This window comes from Eschrichtius robustus, chromosome 11 (genome assembly GCF_028021215.1).
Source record: "Eschrichtius robustus isolate mEscRob2 chromosome 11, mEscRob2.pri, whole genome shotgun sequence".
NCBI lineage: Eukaryota > Metazoa > Chordata > Mammalia > Artiodactyla > Eschrichtiidae > Eschrichtius > Eschrichtius robustus.
The window spans coordinates 103,192,477-103,201,336 of record NC_090834.1 but is presented as its reverse complement, the minus strand read 5'-3'; the positions used below and the strand labels follow the sequence as shown (position 1 = coordinate 103,201,336).

The following is an 8,860-nucleotide window of genomic DNA, read 5'->3' as shown; positions in this document are numbered from 1 at the left end:
CCAAAGAAAAGTAAGTCAACTAGACTCTTTAAAAGCTACTAAACAGTGACTAATAAAGGCTTTTTGCTTTTCCTGCTTTGAATTTCTAAGGGCTATCAATCACTGTTGGAGAGGTAAATTTATTTGTGGACTGTGAAACACTTTTAGTGACCCAGCTCTGAAGGGGGAATGCCTCACTCCAACTAAATCAGAGCAAGATGCAAAACTGCTGAAGAGGTGCTTTGCTTTAACAGAAATTCCTGAAGGTGAGCCTGACTTCTGAGCTGGAGCAGCAGTGACAAGGTGTATGCCACAACCTGGCACTTGTTTGTGGGCAGGGATCTAGGGACATCTGTGAGATTAGTGCCAAAGATCCCTGCAGGAGCTGTAAAGGCTTGAGGACTGCGGGAAATCGTTAGAAATTATGCTTGGATTAGAAGATAGGTGCATCCTTCTAGAGGAAGGTAAGTTCTCAGCCAAACCCAGCATCTCTTGTAGCTGCCTTTTATGGTGTCAGATTCCTTACCTGTGTGCTTAAGATCCAACTATGAAGATACAGATTATAGTAAAGATACAGATTATACCATTCAGAGTTCTTTATAATAACAAAATGATCCTAATTACTCCTTAGAATAATAAAAATTATGTCTTTCTCTGGTTTATGTAATATTTTCAAAAATCTGGAAGACTGGCAGCACCACAGAATTTTGACGTAAGTTTTTTTTTTTAATTTATTTATTTTTGGCTGTGTTGGGTCTTTGTTGCTATGCGCAGGCTTTTTCTAGTTGTGTCGAGCAGGGGCTACTCTTCGTTGTGGGCTTCTCCTTGCGGTGGCTTCTCTTGTTGCAGAGCACAGGCTCTAGGCGCACGGGCTTCAGTAGTTGTGGCACTCGGGCTCAGTAGTTGTGGCTTGCGGGTCCTAGAGCGCAGGCTCAGTAGTTGTGGCGCACGGGCTTAGTTGCTCCGCGGCATGTGGGATCTTCCTGGACCAGGGGTTGAACCCATGTTCCCTGCATTGGCAGGTGGATTCTTAACCACTGTGCCACCAGGGAAGCCCACCCATGTAATTTTTATTTGAATCAGTAGTATTTTTAGAGTAGCCCTAACCATAGACATCTTGTAGATTCAGGGAATTAGCTAGAAATTCTGGGTGGAATTCTATTTATTTTTTCCTCTAGTATCATTAAGGTCATGCTTCCGTGTATATGAGAGCCATGCCCTGGGAAAAGCCATTCACCAGTTTGTCCTGCGTTCCCTGGGAGTATTCAATGACAAGATCACAGATGGTTCATGGTCCTGTGACAAAAATCAAGCCAAGATTTATGTAATCATTGCTACGTACAAGGTAGATCTAAATGCTAGCCTCTCTTCCACCTTTAAATCCCTGCAAGATAATGAGTCAAGTTAATTACACTTCCTATATGGCAGCCACAAGATGGAGGTATTAATAGCTATCCTCCTATCTGCTGAACATTTTAACAAAATTAAATAAGCTAGTGGAACATAAATATGTTGACGAAGTATAAAGTGGTCTTTGACAAATTGTCACTGAGTTGCTGGAAGACATCTAGTCATTCACCGAGGTTTACGCCAGGTTTACGTCGCTGTCTCCCCCCAAATGCACAGTGCTCTAAAATGTTCCCTCTTTCCAGGGCCTGAAAAAGAAGCTGAATTGATTCTGGCAAATAAGATCAGGTAAGGTGCTGTTGACCAATACAACGGGATCATATCTGACCCTCTTAATGTACACCCCACCCCCATCCATCTTAGCTCACATTCTTATTTTAGCTGGGTAAATTTTCTTTTTACCAGGGAAAAAATTAATTTTATGAATGAGAGTCTTTACAAGGCCTTTAGAATCCTACCCTTCAGGTAAATGTCTAAACTTCCTTCCTGTGAGAATGACCCTGACCCAGGTCCAAGCAGTAATGAACAAAACACATGAGAGTTTGGATGACTTGTTATGTGATGATTTCTGAGTGGGAGGAAGGTTTGTCTGTGTGACAAAGCACCTGAAACAAGACCCTTGTTGTTTTAAATTCTCTAGTTTCCCTTTGAGAGTCTATTCTAGCCTAATCTACTCCCAGTAGTCTAGAAAATGCCGTACATTCAGTGTTCAGTCCCTTTTAGTGGTGCAGCCCAGAGCAGGGCAGTGCCCAGACCAGAAATGCACATCAGCCTGATTTCCTTCAAGCAGAGATTCAGGGAGATGGAGAGGGCGGTTATTTTCCTCATACAGGAAAACAGTTGGAGCTTTGAGCACTAAATTATTTAAAGTCTAACTAATGAGTGCTAATAAGATGGGCACATTTTTAGTGACCATATTTTCTAAACACAAAGGAATTAAGCTGTAGCAGGCTTGTAAAAGGAAGGGTTTCCATCCATGAACACTAGGTCACACTTAACAAGACCGTGTGCTCTGCCTAAATAAAAAACTACCCAGGCCGTGAAAAAGACATGAATTACTTATGCATTCAACAAACATTTATTAGTCACCATAGTAGGCATTAGAGGGGGAGGAACAAGATACAGTCCTTATCCTGCAGGAGATTATATATCTAGGAGAAATAAGACATATATAAAACAAATTATCATAAAAATAGAATGAGTTTGTTTTAGAAAGGTGTACAAGACATTGTACTTGATTTACCATCTAGAAGAATGTGGGCATTGTCCAGTTGTGATGGGGAGAAGAATTTTTAGAAACTCCCCAAAGCTAGAAGTCTATATTGGTTCTGTTTCCAAAACTGCTGTACTTTGCTTTACTCTTGGTGAGAAGCATGAAGAAAGTTTATAAAAGCTATGGGAGTGTTATGCCTATAGTTAAGGGCCAATGTACTAGAAGGCTCAGAGCTTTCTCTGCAACCACAAAACAATAATGAAGCCATCATGCTCAGTGCTGCTGAATTGGCACAAGCTGACCTCTTTTTCTCTCTAGGAAAATAATCCTTCAGAGAAAAATGAAGCATCTTTTATACGGGACAATATGACCCTGATGTATATTATAGGTCTTGGAATCAAGATCATTACGACCTTATATTTGATGGCCAGTATATTAATGCTAGGCAATGTATACGTTTAGAGGCTCAGTGTTTTTAGCTCAGCTTGTCCTTGCAAAACAAAAATGAAGTCAAAATCCTGAGCTCAATTGCCACATGGGGCAAATTAACTTGACTCTTATTCATAGTGATAGACTTTAGTTAACCTCAGCCAACTCTCTTGAAAATGTGAGCTGACTAACACAAGCAAAGATAGAGAGTGGCCTGCCAGCATAAACTCATCTTCAAAATTATTAAAGCTTTTTGAACTTCCCTGGTGGCGCAGTGGTTAAGAATCCACCTGCCAATGCAGGGGATACGGGTTAGATCCCTGGTCTGGGAAGATCCCACATGCTGTGGAGCAACTAAGCCTGTGCACCACAACTACTGAGTCTGCGCTCTGGAGCCCGTGAGCTACAACTACTGAAGCCCGCACACCTAGAGCCCATGTTCCACAACAAGAGAAGCCACCGCAATGAGAAGCCCGTACACCACAACGAAGAGAGCCCCTGCTCGCCGCAACTAGAGAAAGCCCGTGTGCAGCAACGAAGACCCAACGCAGCCAAAAATAAATAAATTTTTTAAAAATTATTAAAGCTTTAGGATAAATTAGGAGTTTGGGGTTAAAATATACACACTACTATATATAAAATAGATGACCAACAAGGACTTACTGTATAGCACAGGGAACTATACTCAATATCTTATAATAACCTACAATATAATGGAAGAGAATGTAAAAGAAGAATATATAGATATAGAGAGATATATAGAGAGCTATATCTATATATATCTGAATCACTTTGCTGTACACCTAACACAACACTGAAAATCAACTATATTTCAATAAAAATTTTTTAAAATTATTAAAGCTTTAGGTGCTGAAACAGTATCATCGCCGTCATCCTAAAGCACACAGCACTTTCCTTCCTAATATATTTCTTTCTTTTGTCCTAGAAAACCCAATGTGCCACTTTTATGGGGGATGAAAACCAAACCATAGAGATCCAGTTCCACTTTCACCCATTTTCACCCATCCTGGAGGTGCAAATGTTAATTTCTGTGGCCTTCTTGCTAATATATATTGGAAGTCTCATTGGTAACACCACCATCTTTCTCACTGTCTGAGCAGAGCATTTGCTCCACACACCCATGTACTTCTTTCTGGCCAATCTGGCAGTTCTGGAGACCTTTTACTCTTCCACTGTTGCTCCTCTGGCTTTGGTCAGCTTCCTGACCTTGGGGAGAATACTCATCTCTTTCACTGGCTGTGGCACACAGATGTTCTTCTTTGTCTTTCTGGGCAGTGCTGACTGCATCCTCTTGGGGATCATGGCTTATGATCGGTTTGTAGCTATCCGGGATCCCTTCTGTTACTCCTTCCTCAGGAGATGGCAGCTGTGCACCCAGCTGGCTATGGGAGCCCTGGTCCTTGGTTTCATTCCAGCCTTACAACTGACAATTCTGATCTTCCTTCTGCCGTTTTGTGGCCACAGTAGAATCCCTCACTTCTATTGTGACGTATTCCCGATCTTGCGGTTGGCATGTGGAGATACTCGAATGCAGGAAGCCATGATCTTCATTGTCAGTGTCATCATCCTTACCATTCCCTTTTCCCTGAGCTCCATCTCATACCTCTTCATCGTGGCTGCCATCCTGCAGATCTACTCAGCAGAGGGACGGCCCAAGACCTTCCCCACCTGCTCTTCTCATCTGACTGTGGTTCTCCTCCAATACAGCTGCTGCAGCCTTATCTATTTACGCCCCAGCTCCAGCTACAACCCAGAAATGGGCCGGGTGGTGTCTGTTGTCTACATCTTTGTCACCCCTGTCTTGAATCCCTTGATCTACAGTATAAGAAACAAGGAGCTGAAAGGTGCACTGAATAAGGTAATGTAGAGACATTTACTGAAGTTGGAAACGTGGGAGTTTCTGGGCTCATGTAAATGGCAGGAAATAATTCTTCAGAAAATGATAAACTCAGGGATTAGATGACATAAACATTTGGGGAACTGGATTTACTACTTACTTTCCTTTACTACTAGGAAATAGAATAGTTCCTATATCTAGCTCCCAAGTATAGTGTAAGCTCCTGAAAGTAAGATAGTATCATTTAAAATAAGAGTGAGTAGGGGAATTCCCTGGCGGTCCAGTGGTTAGGACTCAGTGCTTTCACTGCTGAGGGCCTGGGTTCAATCTAAGATCCCTCAAGCCACGTGGTGTGGCTAAAAAAATAATAATAATAATAAGAGAGAGTAAACTCTTGATGGGCAGGTATTTCTGTTTTGTTCACTGATCTATCCCCAGGGCCTAAAACAGTGCCTAGCTAAACACTCAATATATATTTATTGAATTAATGAATTCATTCAAGTGATGGCAAATAATGTCTCTATTTCCTTGTATCTCCCCACAATGTTATTCAGAGATTTGCATACACTGGGTATTCAATAAATATTTGTGGAGTAACTAAAAAGAGATTCCCTCTAAGAGCAATAATGATTCTTCAAGTTTCCACTCATAAACTCTTATTTTTCTCCTTTCTATTGACTGAGTCTTGGGAAATGTTTATTGTGAGACCAATCAGTGTTGAGAAGTTGTAAAAATATAAGACATATATATCTGGTATGTATTGTAATTTTAAAAAGTGTAAATGGTGACTTTAAAATTAGAAACAATATCTCCATTCCACGTTCTTCTCATTACAAATGGGAAATTTCAAGAAGGGGATGAAGGGACCAATGGTTGTTTGGGAGAACTGATATGAGACCTTCCTTTCTCCATTCTTGCCAATCTGTCTTCTTATAGTTCTACTTTTAAAATAACATTTTTCCATTTTTAAATATAGTGACATCTATTTTAGAAAAACTGGAAAACATAAAAGTAGACAGAAAAAAAATTAAAAATCATTTCTAACCCCACCAATTAAAACAAACCTCAGGGGGCTTCCTGGTGGCGCAGTGGTTGAGACTCTGCCTGCCAATGCAGGGGACACGGGTTCGAGCCCTGGTCTGGGAAGATCCCACATGCCACGGAACAACTGGGCCCGTGAGCCACAACTACTGAGCCTGCGCGTCTGGAGCTTGTGCTCCGCAACAAGAGAGGCCGCGATAGTGAGAGGCCCGCGCACCGCGATGAAGAGTGGCCCCCGCTTGCCGCAACTAGAGAAAGCCCTTGCACAGAAATGAAGACCCAACACAGCCAAAAATAAATAAATAAAAAATTTTAAAAAAAAGTCCTAGGCTGATTCCAATAAAAAAAAAAAAAACCCACCTCAGGTAATATTTGGGTACTTTATACATTTCATATATTATATTATGAGGAGCTTTTATACCCTGCTTCATTCTCTAACTTGTAACACAAACATCTGCCATGCTGAAGTAGCCTTCTAAAACATGGCTCTCATAACATATCTATTTATTTGTATTGGCATTTAGATGGCTACCAATTCTTCACTATTCTAAGTATCACTGTGATAAACAGCCTTATATCGTGCGTAATAAATTGTGCGTAACTCTGATTACTTCCTTAAGGTTAAAATATTTTAACCCCCTACTTACACATCACCAAATTGCATTCCAGAAAGACTACTAATTTGTACTCCCACAGACTATTCACAAAAGTACTGGCCTTATAATTTTATGGTCAACACTGGACTGGTTTCCTTCATTCTTTCCTTCCTTCCTTCCCTCTCTTCTTTCCTCCTTCCCTCCTTCCCTCTTTCCTTCTCTTTCTTTTTCCTTCTCTCTTATCATTTGTCAACTTGATGGTTTTACAATAGCAACTATCTAGTTTACATTTGTTTATGAATTGATCTTTTTATATATTTATAGCCATTTAAATTTTTGTGAGTTTTTCTAAGATTCTTAAAGAATTTTAAGATTTATGTTTAAGTCTTTGTATTCTATGTCAACACTTTATCATATGTGTGGAAAATATTTCAAAATTTTGTTAATGCTTATATATATACATATACATATATAGATTTATTATTATGGACTTCAGTATTCAAATTTTGCTTTGTGATTTTTCCATTTTTATAGTAAATCCTGAAATTATACAAATGTTCACTCATATTTTGTTCTTGCTGCCTTTTGTTTAAAATTTCACATGGAACTTATTTATTATTCCATCGTGTGCTGTGTATTTATTCTGCTTTACACTGTGCATTAACTTTTCTCCCCAAATAAGTAACCAGTTGCTTTAGCATAATTTTCAGACCCTTTACCCAGAATTGAGATGTCATCTTTATCACATACTAAAGGCATGTTTATGCTAAGTTCTTGGCTGTTTACTCTGTTCCATAAATCAGTCTGTATATTCCTGCACCAATATCACCTTATTTGCATCATTGGTATTTTATAATCATTTACATCATAATATTAGAATCTGTTTATCTTTCCAGAAAAGTACCATGGTTAAAAGGTCTGGAGTTTGCCTTCACCTAGGCTGTGGTGGTTTTAAAATATATCCATAAATTCATAATATATCTCCCTTTACAAGGTGGGGCTTAATCCTGCTCCCTTTGAGTGTGGACTGTACTCAGTAACTTATTTCTAGCAAATAGAATGTGGCAGAATTGATGACATATGACTTCTGAGGCTGGGTCATAAAAGATATTGTGGCTGCAGCCTTGCCCTCAGATTACTCACTCTGGGAGGAGCTGCCATGTCCTGAGGACAATCAGGAAGCCCCATAGAGATGAATATCCACATGGCAAGGAACCACAGCCTCCTATGAACAGCCAGGGAGGAACTGATGCCTTTTGCCAACAGCCATGTAAGTGAACAATCTTGGGCCCAGATCCTCCAGCCCCAGTCAAGCTTCAGATGACTGGAGCCCCAGCCAACACTTTGACTGCAACCTCCTGAGACACTCTGAGCCAGAGCCACCCAGCTAAGCTGCTCCCAGATTCCTGACCCGCAAAAGCTCTGTGAGATGGTAAATGATTTTTGTTTTAAGCTGCTACATTTGGGGGTAATTTTTATCCAGCAATACATAACTAACACACCATGTTAGTGAACATAGCCCCCATTGTCTTGGAAGTGATTGCAATGAACACAGCAGCCACTGACAAGTTGAATTTTAGGGGGATTTTACGTGCACTTTGCCTACACTCCACCGTGGAAATCAGGGCATGTCCTTACCAGAGATTTAATAAGCCCCCAAATTACAAAGATTTCCCAAGCCTCCTCCAATTCTATCCCATCCTCATACACCATTATAATAAACACAGGTAGTGGTCATGGTGGTGATGACTTCTTAAGGGGAGAAAAATATTTACCTTGTGAGATTTGACTTTTGTTTCCAGAGGTTTCTGAGCCTTTCTTATCCTAAAAGCCTTATCTCCTACTCCTTAGCCATTGTGACAGACTGTATTTTCCAAAACGATCTTGATGTCATATTCCTTCCCATATGGTCTCCTCACATTATGATGCTGACACTCTTCCCATCCAGAGGTGAGGTCCATCTTTCTTTCCCTCGAATCTGGATGGGCCTATAACTAGAGCAGAAGTGATGCTTTGTGACTTTCTAGGCTAGGTCATAAAAAAGAGACACCCAACTGACCCTTCTGGGACACTTGCTCTTGGAACCCAGCCACCATGCTGTGAAGAAAGTAAGAAACCACATAGAAAGCCCACATGTAAGTGCTCTGGTTGAAAACCCCACTGGGGTCCCAGCTGGCAGCTAGCACCAACTGTCAGATAGTGAGTGAAATGTCAAATGCTTCCAGCACCCAACCGTTGATTCACTCCCAGCCTTCAAGCAGTACCAACTGATGCCACCTGGAACAGAGGTGAGCTGCTCTCATTATGTCCTAGCCAAACTGCAGATTCAAGAGCAAA

General features: G+C 40.7%; 1 pseudogene; it reads left to right on the top strand.

Annotated features, from left to right (window-relative positions):
* The first annotated feature begins 403 nt into the window (after positions 1-403).
* Positions 404-4,906, top strand: LOC137772285 (olfactory receptor 10V1-like; annotated as a pseudogene).
* Positions 4,907-8,860: the final 3,954 nt, after the last annotated feature.